Below are 20,211 nucleotides of genomic sequence, written 5' to 3' on the forward strand. Positions count from 1 at the left end.
TCACTCACCCATCCCTTGGATGCCAGTTAGGTACCTGCCTGATGTTGGGCACCAGTTGTGGACAAGTCCTGCCGAGGATAAGGACAACGCAGACACAAAGACTCAACTCCGGGGACCAGGTTCAGTGATACAGATCCACTTTATTCAGGAAGTAAGCTAGTTTATATACATGGGTTCAGCCAATAGGTTGTTACAGCGTGTCCTTCATAGCCAATGGCTGAAAAGATCAGGGAGCTGCGTGGTTGGAGCTGTCACTTCCTTATAGCAGGAGAGCTTCCTTCCTGGGTATGCTCAGGAGGCTTCTGGGAGCTGGAGTATTCTCACAGCATTGCATCAGCCACAGCTGCTAGGAATGCACTCTGCGCTCCACCCACAAAACCTAAAAGTGTTAATAGAAACCATTTTTATGGACCTGGGTTAAGCAAAGATTTCTTAGATATCACACCAAAAGGATAAAAGATAAATTAAAAAAAACAATTTTATCAAAACTAAAAACTTTGTTTCAAAGGTCATTATCAAGAAAATGAAAACACTACCCTTAAAATTGTATAAAATATGCAAATCTCATATAAGGGATTTCTATCCAGAATATATCACCAACTATTACAACTCAATGAAAAGACAAATAATCTGTTTCAAAGATTGGCAAATGATCTAAACAGATATTTCTCTAAATGAGATATACAAATGTACAAAAAAAGATACTCAACATTAATAGTCATTAGAGAAATGCAAATCAAATTCACAATGAGATAACACCTCACATTTACTAGAATGGAAATATGCAAAAAGACAGATGATAACAAGTGTTGAGACCATGGACAAATGGAAACACATATACAATGCTTGTAGGGATGTAACATGATAAAACTGTTACAGAAAACAGTTTGGTGGTTCCTCAGTAAGTTAAATATAGATCATCATATGGTAAAGTAATTCCACTTTCAGGTATATAACAAAAACAAATTGAAAGGCTATGTTCAAACAAGAATTTGTACATGAATGCTCATGGTAGCATTTTTCATAGTACCCATAAAAGTAAAGACAACTAAAATATCTATAAACTGATGGATGGTGAACAAAAAGGGTATATCCATACAATGAAATATTACTTGGCAATAAAAAGGAATACAGGCCCTGGCCAGTTGGCTCAGTGGTAGAGCGTTGGCCTGACATGCAGGAGTCTCGGGTTTGATTCCCAGCCAGGGCACACAGGAGAAGCACCCATCTGCATCTCCACCCCTCCCCCTCTCCTTCCTCTCTGTCTCTCTCTTCCCCTCCCGCAGCCAAGGCTCCATTGGAGCACAGTTGGCCTGGGCACTGAGGATGGCTCTGTGGCCTCTGCCTCAGGCGCTAGAATGGCTCTAGTTGCAACAGAGCAATGCCCCAGATGGGCAGAGCATCACCCCCTGGTGGGCATGCTGGGTGGATCCCAGTTGGGCGCATGCGGGAGTCTGTCTGACTGCCTCCCCGTTTCCAACTTCAAAAAAAAAAAAAGGAATACAGAGGAAGACATGATATAACATGCATGAACCTTGGAAATATAATGCTAAGTTGAGAAAGTCAGACTAAATAAATTTATATACTGTATTATTCATTTATATGAAATTTCTAGACTAGGCACATTCATAATGAACAAAGGTAGATTAATGATTTTCAGAGGTTGGAAGGAGGTGAGAAAGAGGAGTGACTGCTAATGGGTAGAGGGTTTCTTTGGAGGTGATAAAAATGTTCTAAAATTGATCATGGTGATGATGGCACAATTGTGAATATACTAAAAATCAATTAATTGGAACTTTAAATGGGTAAAATAGACAGTATATAAATTATATTTTAGTAATGCTGTTAAAATAATACATAAAGATATATTTTAATATAATCAGATATTTTTTAAAACATAATTTATTGGCTTTCTAGTATCCCTTTTAAATGGATATATAGAACTTATTTAACTTTTGTATTGCTGAATATTTAATTTGTTTTGATATTTTTAAATATTATAATCAGTGTTTTGATTAGCATTGCTATAATTAGTTTTTAATATATTATTTCTTATTTCCCTAGTGTAAAGTCCTAGAGAAGAATTTCTGGCTTAGAAAACTATATACACTTTTTACTTTGGATAGACTTTGACAGATCCCTTTCCACAATGGTTATTTCACTTAAGGCTGTATGTGCTGTGTGAAAATGCCAAGTTTATTCATGATGCCCAATACTAGATATTTTGTTCTACAGTTACTTTTTATCTTCTCTTATTTTTCATCTTTCTCATCTCCATTCTTCTTTTTCTTCTTTTATTCAGTGAGAGGAGGGAAGGCAGAGATAAATTCCTGCATGTGCCCAAACAGAGATCCACCTGGCAAGCCCACTAGGGGTAAATGCTCTGCTCATCTTGGGCATTGCTCTGTTGATCAGCAACCAAATTCTTCCTAGGCCTGAAGTGGAAGCCATGGAGCCATCCTCAGTGCCAAAGGTCAATTTGCTCCAAACGAGCTATGGCTGCAGGAGGGAAAGAGAGAGAGAGAGAGAGACAGAGAGACAGAGAGACAGAGAGAGAGAGAGAGAGAGAGAAAGAAGTGAGAAGGTGGAGGGGTGGAGAAGCAGATGGGTGCTTCTCCTGTGTGCCCTGACTATGAAACAAACCCAGAACATCCACACTCTGGGCCAATGCTTCACTACTGAGCCAACTGGCCTAGGCTCTATTCTTCTTAACATTAAAAATATATAATTCTTTAATGTACTTTTCCAGTATTAATTTTTGAATCAGTGATGACTTTTAGAAACTTCTCCAGTGACATGCTTAGGATTCATCTTAACACATTTTCTTTTCAATATGATATTCAGGACACTGTTAAGTCATAATATAAGACTGGTTTATCACATTTTCAGATTGTATGCAACTAAGAGGAAAAGCTCTCTGTCCCACATTCCGCATTTGTTTGTTACTTCAGTTATCATAACATCTCTACATAAAAAAGCATGATTGTCACCTACAAATGAAAAAAACTTGAGCCCTGGCCAGGTAGCTTAGTTGATTAGAGGATCATCTGCATATACAAGGTTGCAAGGTCAATCCTTGATCAGGGCAATGGAAGAATCAACCAATGAATGTATGGATAGGTGGAAAAATAAATTGATGTTTCTCTCTCTTTCTTCCTCTTTCTCTAAAATTAATGAATTAAAAATGTTTTTTAAAAATGAGAGAAAAAATTTAAAACTTGACAATCAAGGAGGTTAAATCACTTAATTATGGTCACATAGTTTTAATTGATGTTCAAACTCAAGTTTGTTTGGGTGCAAAGTATGTACATGTTCTCTTATAGTACATTTTTTTTTACAGTTCAAAAAGCATATTTTTAGAACCTACTATTCACCATGTACTATGCTAATGACAGAGAATATAGTGCTGTATAAAATTGATATGGTCACTACTATCATGGATCTTACATTCTAATACAAATGCAAAGCAATAACAAGTCAACAAGCAAAAAGTATGAATTTAAAGAATGACATGTAGTATAAAAATAGAATAACTTAATGATAGAAAGTAATTTGGGAAGGACATTAGATAAAGAATCCAGCTATATCTTTTTAAAGAGATTTAAGCAAGATTTGAATAATAAAAAAAGTTAACCATGTGAAGAGCATGAGAAAGGACATTCCAAGAAGAGGAAGTAGATAGTTCCAGACTTATGATGGTTGACTCACAGATTTTCAACTTCACAGTGGTGTAAAAGTGATACACATAATAAATTACATGAGATCTTCAACACCTTATTATAAAATAGCCTTTTTGTTAAATTATTTGACCAACTGCAGGCTCATGTAAGTGTTCTGAACACCTTTAACATAGACAAGGCTAAGCTATGATGCTTGGTAGTATAAATAAATTAAATATATTTTTTGACTTACAATCTTTTCAACTTACAGTGGATTTACTGGGATGTATTGTAAATCAAAGAGCATCTATAATTGCAAGTACAAAGGTCTTGACTCAGTAACAAACAGCATAATTTAGAAACAGAGCTAAGGTGATGCAGACATTTGCAATATATTCTGGCATCACAGTATCATGAACTCTTGTTTGTTTTGAGGGTTGTTTTTTTTTTAAATAAGTCAGTATAACACAATGTATGCCACTTTCTCTAGGATGTAGAACACTAAGTATAGGGTGGAGCAAAAGTAAGTTTACAGTTGTTCGTATGAAAAATATACAATAATTAAATTATAATACAAGAATCAACTGTATTTTTGCATACTCACAACTGTAAACCTACTTTTGCCCAAATCTGTATTTGCCTTTTTAGCTTTCTTTGAAAATAAGGTATAGAAATGTGATCTTTGTAGCTTTGCCTATCTTTTTTGGCTTCTGACCTCCAGAACTGTAAGAAAATAAATGTGTATAGTTTTAAGTCACCAAGGTTGTGGTAATTTGTTACAGTAACCTCAAGAAACTAATGCAGAGAACTAAGAAAGCACAGGTTGTATCATGTATGGTCTTGTAGGTCATAACAAAGAGTGTTTATTTTATGTTGATATAAAAAATAAAAGTATTTTAAGCAGGAAAATAAAATTACCTGCTATATGATTTTAAAATATGATTTTTGCTCCTATGTGGAGAAATTTGCTAGAATTGTGCAAGATCAGAGTGAATGACCGTATACCAGTTAGGAGGCTATTGCTACAGGGTGAGAGGTGTTGGTATCTTGGACTTGTATATTGATAAAAAAATAATTGAATTGAGGAGAAAAAGATAAATACATAGAGTTTAAATGAAAAATGAAATGATGCAAAGCTCTCAGGAGATACTGACTGAAACCAAGTAATGGCAGAGAGATTAGTTTTAGTTGTGGAATAGCTTCTTTACTTTAACATTAATAAAATGGTAAAATAGAATGTGTATGAGAATATACCATTTGATGGTATTTTACTTTGAATATTTGAGGATGACATATTTAAAAAGTGAAGACAACTAACATAAAATAGCTTTTTCTTACCATAGACAAAGATATAAAATATACTGAGATTAAGTAACATCCACCTTGGGTTTAATCTCTCATGAAATACTGAGTAGATAGCCCAAAACTTAGGCTGAGGTTATAGAAATAAATCAGATGTGGAACAGAATAAATGATTGAGACCAGACTTCCAACACAAAGAGAAACACTAACAAAAGAAGTCATTTGTGCTCCATATGTACCAATAAGAATATAATATACTATCTGAAAATAGGTCTAATCTTATTGAATTATGTGCTATTTCAACTATATCTAAACTACTATTGTTATTTCTAGGAACCAAATGTAACACAGGAGATCCAAACCCATAAAATTAGTCTGATGTTGTTGCAGGAGCACCAAGAAACCACGAGAAGAACCAGATAAAACAGAATTAACCTTTATTACTTATACACAGGGTCAGCACCAATGGCAGCAGGTTAGTGAAAGCTCCATACACAACTGAGGGGGGCTGTGATTTTTATTGCTAAACCTTAGGCAATTACTTAAGAAAAACTGTTTATCTATGGGCAAGCTAGCAGATGAGCAGGCAAGAAGGGGATGGAGGAAGCATATGCATTGGTCTGTGCTGCTTTGCCTTGATAATATCTGATGATTCACTTCCTTTGTCTTTCGTAAAACCTTAGGAGCAGTTTTATTACTCTCTCTTCCGTAACTCGCTGCCAAGATCTATGACTACAGCGTCAGGGACTGGGGAGAGGGAAAAGCCATGTCCAGTACTGACCCTACAACACAACATTACAAAGACATTAACAAACAATAATTCATTTTGAGTAGGAAAAGAAAAGATGATTAAGTATCTGGAAACCATTTTATAAGAAATAGTTGGTGAAAATGGGGATGACTAGCTAATACTGATTTCAATATATTTTAGAAAGCTATTATGGGCTAAACAGGCAGTGGCACAGTGGATAGAGCATCAGACTGGGATGCAGAGGAGCCGGGTTCAAAACCCTGAGGCCGCCAGCTTGAGTGTAGGCTCATCTGATTTGAGCAAGGCTCACTATCTTGAGCCCAGGGTCACTGTCTTGAGCAAGGGGTCGCTTGCTCTGCTGTATCCCCCTTGTCAAGTCACATATGAGAAAGAAATCAATGAAAAACTAAGGTGACTCAATGAAGCATTGATGCTTCTCATCTCTCTCCCTTCCTGTCTGTCTGTCCCTATTAGCCCCTCTCTCTTTCTCTCTCTGTCTCTGTCACAAAAAAGCTTTTATGTAAAAGGGTTAAAAATTCAGTCATTGTTTAAATGGGAATGATAATAATTCTGTTGAATGCAAAGTTATTTTGATAATTAAATGAGTATACTTATAAATGTACATTATTATTTCTACTGTTATTAATATATTCTTATTTTTCTAGAGGGCAGAGCTTGGACCATTTATGTTAGAATAAATCATATTTCATCCAAGCAGGAAAAACAACAGTAAGTGTGTAAGTGTAGGAGATCCTGTTCGATAGTTAGAACACTGTCATTTAAAAAAACCCAGGCAAATGTGAAGGACCCAGGTTTAAAACTCAGATGTCTACGGCTTAAAGCATGAGCTCAACAGCCTTGAGGGCAGGCTCACCAACTTGAGCGCAGGGTCACTAGCTTGAACATAGAATCATAGACATAATCACATCATCACTGGCTTGAGCATAAAGGTCACTGGCTTGAGCACAAGTTGCTGGCTTGAGCAAGGGGTCACTTGCTCTGCTGTAGCCCCCTGGTCAAGGCACATATGAGAAAGCAGTCAATGAACAACTAAAGGAACCACAACAAAAAAATTGATGCTTCTCATCTTTCTTTATCCCTGCCTGTCTATCCCTATCTATCACTCTCTCTGACTCTCTCTCTGTCTTTGTCACCAAAACAAAACAAGACAAACCAAAAAAACCTAGGCAGTGGGTAAGATTACTGCAAAGGTAATTCAGAATATATTCCCATTTTGAGTGGTGTGGGAGGTAAAACAATAACAATATTATTCCTTCTATCTTCTAAATTTTCCTGGTGGGTCAAGAGCCAAATTAACAGGGACAGAATAACAGGATAAAATGAAAGTTTAGTACATGAACACAAAGAATTCACACAGGCATGATTTTTCCAGAAAAATTTCAAAGACAGCGAGGCAACACTGTATATATAAGATATTTATACTTTTAGACAAAGAAGATGTGGGGGGCACAGTATTAGATTTCAGAAGTCAGAATGGGAAATTTACAGGTAGTTGAAGAAGAGCAGAACACACAAAAGGTAAATTCTTGCCAGATAACTCAGAATAAATGGGATACAGGGAGTAGCTAGATATCAGGAACCTGCCTGAAACCCTCTTGTTTACCATACTTAATTCAAATTATACTAAAGCTACAACTTATGTTTTAATTTCTGAAGCAGGTTTCTTTGTTTCAATCTCTTGGGGAAGAAGGGCAGGGTGGTTCAAAGTTCTATCTGAGGTTTTTTTTTTCTTTTCTTTTTTTTTTTTTTTTTTTTTTAAGTGAGAGGAGGGAAGATAGTGAGACAGACTCTGGCATGTACCTTAAGCTGGAGTCAACTGAGCTATTTTTAGTGCTTGGGGCCAACATTTGAACCAAAAGGGCCACTGGCTGTGAGAAAGGAGGAAGAAGAGAAGGGGGGGCATGGAAGAGGAGAGAAGTAGATGTTTGCTTCTCGTATGTGCCTTAACTGGGAATTGAACTCAGTACGTCCAACACGCGGCTGACTTTGTATCCACTGAACCAACCCTCAGTGCCTTTTATTTCTTAATAAACAACTTAAAATCAATATCCCAAAAAGCAACTGTGGGGTAGCAGAATTTTGTCCTCTTCAGTAAAAATTTAGGCAAAGTTAATTATGGAAGTCACATATACAACTATTAAGTATTCTGCTTTAATGTTTTTTATATACATCTGGCAGAAATAATATTTTTAGACTGCATTTTCCAACTTCATTCCCTACCTTCTGCTATCTCCAACTTTAGCCTAAGAAAAAAGATTGAAATATAGGAATTGGTACAGCCACTATAGAAAACAGTATGAAAGTTCCCCCCAAAAGTAGAGCTACCATATGATCCAAAAATTCCACTTTTATGTGAGATTATCCAAAGGAATTAAAATGAGAATCCTCTAGAGATAACTGCAGTCACAAGAGATAAGAATTCTTAGATTTTTTTAATTTCCTAAAGTCAAATCAAAGTAGAGGAAAATTTGCACTAATTTTACAAATGTCATTATTTGTTACTACCCCTTGGTCTTTTTTAGCTCTCACCTGCCAGATAACACTTCTTTGTGTATCTAAAATTGTGCTTCTGAAAGACAAAAACCATGGGCCAAACCAGAAACACTAAGCTAGTGTGTTCCAAAAGGAAAATTAATTTGAAAAGCACCTGAGTACAAGTGGGCTGAGACCAGCAAAGGGTGGCAGCCCCATGTGGGGTGAGGCAGAAGTTATATAGATTTGTCAAAGGGTCTCAGGAAAAGGGAACTACAGATAGCTTCTTCTGTTTGTGGTTGGGAGTGATGCCACAGTTTCTCAAAATTGTTTGCACCCTGATCCAATTGTTCTTTATTAGTATCCAGCTGCCTCAAAGGTCTGAGGCAGATTACTGAGTAAGGAAGTTTTTCTTTCTCCTTCAGGCCTTCATTATTCTTGAGAATGATGGTGGCTGAGTAGCCATTTTATCTATCAGTTTATTTTGTCTACCAGGAGATTTTTGAGGGTAAAGCAATCTATTTCCAACTATGCCATTAAATTGCTTAAATTGCTTTATTACCTTTAAAATCTATCTCTCTCTTTTTTCTTGGTCTGAATTTCCTGATCTGTAATGTAGATGGAAAAGAAAAAAGAACTCTTGATTATGCTGTGTACCCCATGGGTGGACCTTGAGAATATTATACTGAGTGAAATAAATAAATCAAAAAGATCTAAGAACTGTAATATTTCACACATACTTAGGATATAAAACTGAAACTTATGGACAAAGATAAAAGTGAAGTGGTTACCAGGGGAAGGGAAAGGGTGGAGAGGGTAGGGGGGAAGTGTGTAAAGAGGACAAATATAAGGTGACAAAATATGATTTAACTTTTGGTGATAAGTATATAATATAATCAATGTGGGTTTTTTTTTTTTTTATCCACATTACAGATCAGGAAATTCAGACCAAGAAAAAAAAGGGGAGAGAGAGAGATTTTCAAGATAATAAGACAATTTTTTTTTGTATTTTTCTGAAGCTGGAAATGGGGAGAGACAGTCAGACAGACTCCCGCATGCATGCGCCCGACCGGGATCCACCCGGCACGCCCACCAGGGGCGACGCTCTGCCCACCAGGGGGCAATGCTCTGCCCCTCCTGGGCGTCGCTCTGCCGTGACCAGAGCCACTCTAGTGCCTGGGGCAGAGGCCAAGGAGCCATCCCCAGCGCCCGGGCCATCTTTGCTCCAATGGAGCCTCGGCTGCAGGAGGGGAAGAGAGAGACAGAGAGGAAGGAGGGGGGGTGGAGAAGCAAATGGGTGCTTCTCCTATGTGCCCTGGCCGGGAATCGAACCCAGGTCCCCCACACGCCAGGCCGACGCTCTACCGCTGAGCCAACCGGCCAGGGCCAAGATAATAAGACAATTTAATGGCAGAGTTGATAGTAGATAACTACTCTCATGTTTATCTGAAACCTATGTACTTTTATTGATCAACATTACCCTGTGAAATTTAATTTTTAAATAAATTTTTTTTTACAGAGACAGAGAGAGAGCCAGAGAGAGGGATACATAGTGACAGACAGGTAGGAAGGGAGAGAGATGAGAAGCATCCATTTTTGATGCAGCATTTTAGTTGTTCATTGATTGCTTTCTCACATGTGCCTTGACCAGGGGGCTACAGCAGACCAAGTGACCCCTTGCTCAAGCCAGCGACCTTGGGCTCAAGCTAGTGAACTTTGCTCAAACTAGATGAACCCGTGCTCAAGCTGGTGACCTCGGGGTTTCAAACCTGGGTCCTCCACATCCCAGTCCAAGGCTCTATCCACTACACTACCGCCTGGTCAGGCTAAATAAAAAAAAAAGACAGGGCCACATAGTAAACCTGACAAGATCATTTGAGGCCTGTACGATGGCCATGCAAACTCAGAGACCTACAGTAACCACCTAGGATGTTCTGAAATAAAATTTTTTCTAACTAAAAGCAGTTTATCATGGGTAGCTATTTTCTAGGGTGGTATTTTTCTCTTAACAAAAGTCAATGTTTACTTTAATCCAGCCTGTCTGTTGTCTTTTTCATCTACATATAATAACATACCTGATAACATGCCTTTTAAATGTAAGAGTAATCTTTTTCTGCCTCCCCTCAGGGCAGGCATCCGACCAGAGCAGAAATCAACAAACCCCCTCATTGTTATTACGATCATTTCAATTAACTATTAATTATCTTATGTCTGCCAATGTAAAAGAAATTTCACTATATAGATTTTTACTTTTTATCCAATCAAAAATTTCCCATAATTTGCTTTCTTCCACCTCCCCAATTTATCACCAATTTATTTTATGTAACCCCCTTACAACTTTCTCTTTGATTCTGATGTATAAAATAAGTGGTAAAGCTGCCTTTTTTCAGAGAATTTTCTCAATTCGTTAAAACTTTGTTTCCTGGCAATTGTCAACAGGTTGGCTCAAATAAAGTCATAAAAATTCTTATACTCATGAACATTTCTTACACTGATAGTAAAGAAAGGTGGGAGGATGTTATGAATTAGGTAATATTTTTAACCTTTTATTAAAAATCAAAATTTAATATTCCTCACTATTAAAGGGTAGTGTTACTTTTGAAGAGCAAAAAGTTTAAAACTTATTAAAATTATTTTAGAGAGAGAGGAAGGAGAGAGATATATAATTTATTGTTCCAATGATTTATACATTTATTGGTTAATTCATGTATATGCCTTGACTGGGGATCAAACCTGCAACCTTGGTGTATCAAAAAGATGCTCTAACCAACAAAGCAACTCGGCAAAGGCTGAAGAGCAATTTTTTAAAGAATGCAATGATGCTTTTATAAAACAAAAGTACTGGGAAAAAAACCCTGAAGTAGTTAAGAGCTAAATATTTTTGAGTTGAGAAGCTATAAATGAGGTCGGAAGACATCACCTCTTACATTATCACAGTGTATAGAAATGTTTCACAATATTATGTATCGGGACAGCAAGAACCACCTCCAGAGGTTTTAACTGTTCTTTTTCTGTTTGTTGCTTCTTCTGTATTATCTTCTTTGAGAGAACATACAGAGTAATATGTAGGGGAAGCGAGTATTGTGTTGCCCAAAGAAGGTTTTTTTTTTATTAAGCTAGAATGGCTCAAACATTTTTAAAAATGGGGTTTAAGTATCAATATAAATTACATCAATTACCAGCATATAAATTTGAACACTGAGATTTACAATATTTATTTGTATAATGTGTTTAACATTATCCTACCATACTAGTAAAAATGTTATGAATATACTTCAGGGTTTAGAACCAATTGCATCAGGATGTGTCACTCTGGCATGTAGATTATTTTGTGCTGAAAAAAATTAAGGCCCATAAAGCTCAGGAAGAACCTTTGACCTTTCCTTTTACTGCCTAAAAGAATGTAGACAAAGGAATTGTTCCAGGAAAAGCATTATTATCATAGATGTCCATTTTATTATGAACTAGTTATGATAGACAGGTAGAAACCTAACAAAGCCCATTTAACATAAGTGTAATCTTCTCTGTGTCCCATTATTTCAAGATTGCTCAATATACATTTTTACTAAACATTTATTCTTTTCATCTCCATGCAAAATATCTTACTTCCTTTCCTTAGTTCTCCAAGATATATAGGATGGGCAAAAGTAGGTTTAACAATTGTGAGTATGTGAATTTATTTTTGTATTATTATATATTAATTATTATATTATTTTTATAATTTTATTTTACATTCATTGTGGCATTTTGAGATTCTTTTGAGTTAATAGAACTATTTTAAAAATCATAACCTGTATGTCCTTTTCCATATGAAGAGTAAACCTACTTTTGCCCATCTTGTATACACCTCATTTTGCCGTACTCTCTTTAGATTTTTCAGGCTTATGTGAATTCCTTCTTCACTGGTATTAAAACTTGATTTTTTTGTTAGTAATATGCTGTATTTTATTTTAATTATTAACCAGCCAGAAGAACTAAGGGAAAGTAGAAAGTTTCCCCATTCCCAACATACTAAAGGGGAGCAGAATTTGTCATCCCACAGTGTGTATTTTTGTCCTAAGAATTATTTTAGGCTGATTATTTTTAGAAATAGCAAACAGAAAAATTTCTGAAAACTGAGTAGAAGTTAATCCTTTGTAAGAGTCATTTATATTTATAAGAGAAATCTCCATTTGAAGGGTGTCACCTTCTCTGTACCAGGAAGAGAAAGATGACTATAAATTTCTAGAAATTGTTATCAATTAAAAAGGCAACGAATTAATCTGCATAACAACCTTACCCTTATTTACTGAGTTCTTTCTGGTAACCTTTTACACATGGGGTCCCCCATCCACAACTTCTTTTGTCTTTGGCTGGAGATGGTATGTAAGGTGGTGGTTTGGACCATTTATGGGAGCTACTAAGTTTTCTTGGGTCTCTCATGTATATAGGGGGTTTTCATATTATCAATTGTTGTTTTTTTTTCTTCTGTTAATATTTTATTACAAAGGTTATCTCAGCCAAAAAATTATTTTTCTCCCCTATAATACACAAACACATACATACACAGACACAAATTGCTTTTAACATGATGAATGTAGCAAATAAGATGTCCTAATGCACATATTCATATCCACCTCATCCCATCTTCAAATTCTTTGCAGCTGCTGAATCTCTCTCTACTTTTCTACCACAATCATGCTCAAAGTGCAGCAAATCTACAATGAATAGTGAAGAGAAGAGAGTGAATTTTCATACCAGTTGTAGCCCCAAGATCATCTACAGTGAGTAAGTGATTATAGTCAGATCACTGAACTCTTTTTTCTCAGATTCCCCTAAAGAAAATAGAATCATAGGGACCATGGAGCATTCTCTTGAGAATATAAGAAAGGTCCAAAGCTGTAGATAATTTTTATAAGTTTATTTAAGCCAAACCGACAAATATTTCTGGGAAGCAAAATCCTAACAGATTGAGAAAATACTCTGAAGAGGGGCAATTTTGCAGTTTTTTTCTATGTGTTACAATCAAAGGAGGAGTTATAAAGAGGTTTACTTGTTATCCATCGTGGTGGATTAGGGAGGCAGGAGAAAGGAAAGTGAGGAAATCTCTGATATTGAATGAAGAGTAACTTCTTTTAAATTGGTGGGTATAAGAGAGAGGTGGGTACAGCACATAGAGATGGTATTTGGGCAACAAAATAACAAAGAGAGATTCTGTTTTTGGTGAGATATTCTTCTCTGAGGGGTCTGGAAGAAAAGAGGATTACTCTAAAAATCCAAAGGTATATTTTGGTAGTTTTAAAAAATGCAATAGACAGGCTCAGTTAAGGTCAAGATTGACTTTTATAAAGGAATATACAGGTCTAGGAGATGATTACCTACCATGACTCACTTTTACTTGGGAAGTTTAATTTCAAATCATCCTATGTGGTTACTTTAGGTCTCTGAGTTTGTTTGTTTTTTAATTTTTATTTTATTTATTTAGAGGAGAGAGAGAGAGAGAGAGAGGAGAGAGAGACAGAGAGAAAGAAGGAGGGAGGAGCTGGAAGCATCAACTCCCATATGTGCCTTGACCAGGCAAGCCCAGAGTTTTGAAATGGCGACCTCAGCATTTCCAGGTTGACATTTTATCCACTGCGCCACCACAGGTCAGGCCAGGTCTCTGAGTTTTCAAGGCCTGACATGCAGGCCTTCCCTGAGCTTGTCAGGTTTCATCTTTGGCCCCTTTTTTGTCCACACTCCCAAAACTTGCTAAGAGAAATTGATCTGTTTTAGTACAAAGGTTGAACCATGGGGGCCATATAAATGTGCCACTCAGCTCTTATATTTCAGGGTGCATGATAGAGTGATGGCTCCCCTCCCATTGACTTTCTGGATCCATGATTACTGCCAAGAACTTACTGACCATAGAATTCACCCAGCCAATGACTGAGCATACCAAAGTAGACCCATTGTGAAGAGACATGGAGTTCTTACAGTGGGTGACCTTGGATTGAGATCTCCATTTACCTGACCAAAGCACCTTTAGACTTTCTTTTAATCTAAATCTCTTTCTACAATTTTTACCCCCCTTCAAGCCTCCTTTTTTCTCTCTCTCTCCTTTAGAGATGTAGGGCCTGAATCACAATTTAATGGCTCTCCTCCCCTTTTGCTTACTCCCCAAATAATCTTTTTGCTCTTCTAATCTTGTTTTGAAATTTTGTTGTCAACACACCTGAGCCACAACAAAGAAGATTATAAATATAGAAACGTGAGCAACCTCTGGGGCAGCTTTTAAAACAACGGGAGTTGGCCCTGGCCGGTTGGCTCAGCGGTAGAGCATCAGCCTAGCGTGCGGAGGACCTGGGTTCGATTCCCGGCCAGGGCACACAGGAGAAGAGCTCATTTGCTTCTCCACCCCTCCGCCGCGCCTTCCTCTCTGTCTCTCTCTTCCCCTCCCGCAGCCGAGGCTCCATTGGAGCAAAGATGGCCCGGGCGCTGGGGATGGCTCTGTGGCCTCTGCCCCAGGTGCTAGAGTGGCTCTGGTCGCAACATGGCGACGCCCAGGATGGGCAGAGCATCGCCCCCTGGTGGGCAGAGTGTCGCCCCATGGTGGGCGTGCCGGGTGGATCCCGGTCGGGCGCATGCGGGAGTCTGTCTGACTGTCTCTCCCTGTTTCCAGCTTCAGAAAAATGCAAAAAATAAAATAAAATAAAATAATAAATAAATAAATAAATAAAACAACGGGAGTTGAAATGAGAGAACAAAGACTCTATCTTCCCATATTTTTGAGAAAGTTTTGGAATACATACAACAGTGGTACTCCAGGTATGATCTATAGACACCTATGGTTCCCATGAAATTTTCAGGGCATATGTGAATAAAAATATTTTTTTCCACTGTGTTGATATTTGTACAGATCGTGTAAAATCAATGGTGGGTAAACTGCTGGTGCCTGAGCACAAATCAAGGAAGTAGAGGAAGTAGCGTCAAGTTGTACAAATGGTTATTATACATTAGACTGTCATGCATTCTAATCAGTTGAAATAAAAAAAATAGTTTTATTTGAGAATGTATTTTATTAAACAGTAAAGATTATAATACAATTAATTCTCCATCTTTGAATATATATTTTTTAATATGCTGTATGACAAAATGAGAAGTAAACATAAAGTGTCGTAACAACAATGAACTACTCGGAGACCAGATGGCATGCTCCAAGGGACTAAAACAGCCCTGGTCAGTAAACTGAACAACTGAAGACCCATCCCCAGCCTTACTCAGATATTTATTAACAAGTACAAATAACTCAAGGTAGCAGGTAGGAGAAGTTTTCAGGGGTGAAGTGATATGCAAGAAATATGCTGACTCTTACTTAATCTCTGATCTGAGAGCTAAACATTTCTGTTACTGAATCATATCCCACTGTTTTGGTATTTCCAGCATGCACTTTTTCCAGTATGGGTCAGAGAGGCCTCTGAATTCTAGTCTGCTCAGGGCTTTTGCCCTATGGCATTTCGCTCTCTCAAATTGTTTTCCTAACTGCATATTTTCAGAGCATATTCCTACAATAAAGCACTTCGGAAAGCATATATGAAGTCAGATTTTTGTTTTGAGGAAAAACACTGGTGCAATTATTTGAGTCATGGAATAAAACTAGATTCTATATTTTATAAAACCCACTTTTTTACCTGAAAAAAATAGAAGAAATAAAAACAGATTATTTAGATTTGCTTATTTTGCAGATATTTTCTCAAAAATAAATGAAATTAGCCTGTTTGGTCATATAGTTGTATTATTTTTTATTTTATTTAGAAACTCCTATACTGTTTTCATAGTGGCTACATAAATTTACAATCCTAACAGTTGCAAAAAGTGCTGTTTGTTGATTCTTTTATGATAGCCATTCTGACAAGTGTCAGGTAATATCTTATTGTGATTTTAATTTGCATTTTCCTGATGATTAGTGATGCTGAGCATATTTTCATATGTCTTCTTTAAATAAATGTTTACTCAGGTTTTCTGCACAATTTTGAATCATGTTTTTTTTTATATTAAGCTCTTTTAGTTTGTTATATATTTTGGATATTAGCCCCTTATCAGATGTCATTGGTGAATATCTTCTTCTACTCAGTAGGTCATTTTTTAGTTTTTTATTATTATTGATTTTTTTGGGATAAAGTTGGCTAAAAAATAATATAGGAATCAGATGTACAATTCTGTAATGTATCATCTTTATATTGTGCTGCATGTTCACCACCCAAAATCAAGTCTCCTTCCATCAACATTTATCCCTTTATACCCTCTTCTTCCCCTTTCCACTATGATAATCACCATGCTGTTGTCTGTGCTTATAATTTTCTTTCTTTCTTTCTTTCTCTTTCTTTTGTTCTTTCTCTTTCTCCCTTTATTTTTTCTTTCTTTCTTTCTTTTGTTCTTTCTCTTTTCTTTCTCCCTTTTTTCTCCCTTTCTTTTTTTCTTTTTTTTCTCTTTCTTTCTTTCTTTCTTTCTTTCTTTCTTTCTTTCTTTCTTCCTTTCTTTTCTTCTTACTTTTTTTCATTTAATTGCTTTACCTTTTCCACTGAGCCCTGCAGCTCCCTTCCTCTCTGGTGGTTCTAGCAAAGTATATTTCTCTATCAGAGTCTGTTTCTATCTTGTGGTTAGTTTATTTTGTTAATTAAATTTTATATATGAGTAAAATCATGTAGTACTTGTCTTTTTCTGACTGGATTATTTCATATAACATACCAGTAATACTCTTCAGGACCATCCATGCTGTTGCAAAGGGTAACATTTCCTTTTTTTTTCAGACAAAGTGTACTCTACTGTATAAATGTACCACAGCTTTTTTTATCCACTCTTCTATTGATGAACACTTGAGCTGTTTTCAAATTTTAGCTGTTGAAAATAATACTGCATAGCCTGACCTGTGGTGGTGCAGTGGATAAAGTGTCAACCTGGAAACACTGAGGTTGCCAGTTCAAAACCCTGGCTTGCCTGGTCAAGGCACATATGGGAGTTGATGCTTCCTGCTCTTCCCCCTTCTCTCTCTCTCTTTCTCTCTCTCTCTATCTCCCCCCTCCTCTCTAAAATAAATAAATAAAAAAAGAAAATAATACTGCAATGAACATAGTGATGCATATGTTTTTTTCAAGTTAGTGTTTCAGGCTTCTTTGAATATATTCTTAGAAGAATTGCTGGGTCATAAGGCAGTTCCATTTTTAATTTTTTGAGGTAACTTCGTACTGTTTTCTACACTGAGTGCACTGTACTGCATTCTTACCAACAGTGTACAAGAGTTACCTTTTTTTCACATTCTCCACAACAGTTGTTTTTTATTGATTTATTGATGATGACTATTCTGACTGATGTGAGGTGATATCATATTGTGTTTATAATCTGCATTTCTCTGATGATTAGTGATGTTGAGCATTTTCCCCATATGTTTACTGATCATCGGTACATTTTGAGAAATGTCTATTTAGGTCCCTTGGCTATTTTTTAATTGGATTGTTTGTTTGGTATTGAGTTTTATAAGTTCTTTACAAATTTTGAATATTAACCTGTCAGATGTATCATTGGCAAATATGTTCTGCCATTCAGTGTGTTTTCTTTTCATTCTGTTGATGGTTTCTTTTATTATGCAAAATCTTTTTAGTTTGATGTACTACCATTTTTTTCTTTTGTTTTCCTTGCCCATGGAGACAGAACAGAAAAATATTACTAAAAGCAATATCAAGGATTTTACTGCTCCTGTTTTCCCTGTTTTCTTCTAGGGTTTTTATGGTTTCTGGTGTTACATTTAAGTGTTTAATCCATTTTGAGTTTATTCTTGTATATAGTGTAAAATTGATCATTTTATTTTTTAGTATGAGTTTAGTTTTCTCAACACAATTTATTGAATAAACTGTCTTAATGCATTGTAAATTAGTGCCTCTTTTGTAACATATTAGTTCAGAGGTTGGGAACCTTTTTCGCTGAGAGAGCCATGAACGTCACATATTTTAAAATGTAATTTCCTGAGAGCCATACAATGACCCATGTACGTTAGGCATTATCCAATAAAAATTTGGTGTTGTCCCGGAGGACAGCTATGATTGGCTCCAGCCACCCGCAACCATGAACATGAGTGGTAGGAAATGAATGGATTGTAATACATGAAGATGTTTTATATTTTAATGTAATTATTTTTTAATTAAAGATTTGTCTGGGAGCCAGATTCAGCCATCAAAAGATCCACATCTGGCTTGCAAGCCATAGGTTCCTGACTCGTGTATTAGTTGAACATACAGACATGGGTTTATATCTGGATTCTGGATTCTGTTTGATTGATTTATGTTTCTGTTTTTATGCCCTTATTCTGCTACTTTGATTACTATAACCTTGTAGAATATTTTGGTATCAGCGTGTTACCTTCAATTTTGTTATTTTTTGTCAAGACTGCTTTGGCTAACTAATGTCTTATGTGGTTCCATATAAATTTTAGAATATTTTTTTTGAAATATTAGGATTATTCTGTCAAAAATTCTGCTGATAGTTCAATAGAGATTTTATTTAATCTAGAGATTGCTTTGGCAGCATTTTAACAGTGTTAATTGTGCCTCCATGAGTGCAGTCTGTCCTTCAGTTTATTTTTATTTTCTTAAATTTTTTTCTTCAATGTCTTATAGTTTTCTAATTACAGGTTCTTCATCTCTTTGGAAAATACATTCCTAGGTATTTTATTCTTTTTGATGCAATTGTAAATGATATTGTTCTCTTTCTAATGGTTTGTTATTAGTATATAAAAATACAACTGATTTCTGAATATTAATTTTATATCCGGTTACTTCACTGAATTCATTTATTAGCCTAATTATTATTATTTGGTGGGTTTTTTAGGCTTTTCTAAATATACTATCATGTCATCTGCAAATAACGAGAGTTTCACTTCTTTCTTTTCAATCTGGATACCTTTTATTTATTTATTTTTCCTGTCTGAGTACTGTGGCTATGACTTCTAATAATATGTTATATAAAAGTATTGAAAGTGGACATTCTTGTATCTTATTTGAAAGAGAAATCTTTTAACTGGAGCAAAGCTTTTCCATCAAAACCAGTCTCCACACCTTGCTGAGTAAGAAAATACAACTGATGCAGTATAACATTTATCAAATTGTGTCTTTTTTCTTCTTCTATATGATCATTCTGTTGGCAGAAATTTTTGTGCACAAGGTCAGTGAAAGACCTGCATAGGGAGTTTAAAACAACTCCCTGTTACCCATGAATCCTTGGAATTTTGGTCTTCTTCATCTATGTCGTGGGATTGGCCTGGTTGGAGGTGTTTGGTTTCTATGTGGTGCCATGTTTATGCCTATAGCACATGGTCAACTTGTTAAGTAATCAAGTCACTCAGATCAATGCAACAGACAGTGTGGAAAAGATCAACATTTCAGTATATCATTCCTTTAAATGCTTTCCGAGGGAAAATATGTGGCTCCATCCTGGAATATTTGTGACACAAATGAATTCTACATGTCTTATGATTTGTTCACTGTGGCCTGTATGAGAGCTGGTGCCACTGTCACCTCCATGGCCTACTTCCTCATGATACTGTCCTCTAACAGGTCTTTCTTAAAAGATGCAAACAAAATTTAGGCTTACTGGGATATCAAAGCAAAAAAAAAACAACAGAAAATGCAGGATATTTAGTAATGGTCAATATAACAACTCAGTTCTTACACATGAGTGTATGCCTGAGAGTTTCAGCCAACGAATTTACAGCTTTGACAAATGTTCAGAGAGTTGCTTTGCAGTAATGATGTGTGTCACTCTAAACAAACTTATGTAGAAATACAAATACTTTAATGTCTGTCTCAAGCTTCTGGGATATATTTGTAAAAAAATTCTGTTAGGTAATTTTTTTTCTTTAGATCAGGAATTGAAGTGTTTGTGTCAGCCATTTTAAAAAGAAATACTTTGAAAAAAATGACTTTATTCTTTGAAATTTGTGTTACATTTACTTTTGTTATTACCAAGACAAGCAATTGGAAATATGGCATATTCTGT

At 36.1% G+C, this 20,211-nt stretch overlaps 1 pseudogene; it reads left to right on the forward strand.

The window, feature by feature from the left end:
- The first annotated feature begins 19 nt into the window (after nucleotides 1-19).
- On the forward strand, nucleotides 20-19,854 carry LOC136386348 (neuronal membrane glycoprotein M6-b pseudogene; annotated as a pseudogene).
- The last annotated feature ends 357 nt before the right edge of the window (nucleotides 19,855-20,211 follow it).

Source organism: Saccopteryx leptura, chromosome X (genome assembly GCF_036850995.1).
Source record: "Saccopteryx leptura isolate mSacLep1 chromosome X, mSacLep1_pri_phased_curated, whole genome shotgun sequence".
NCBI classification, from domain to species: domain Eukaryota; kingdom Metazoa; phylum Chordata; class Mammalia; order Chiroptera; family Emballonuridae; genus Saccopteryx; species Saccopteryx leptura.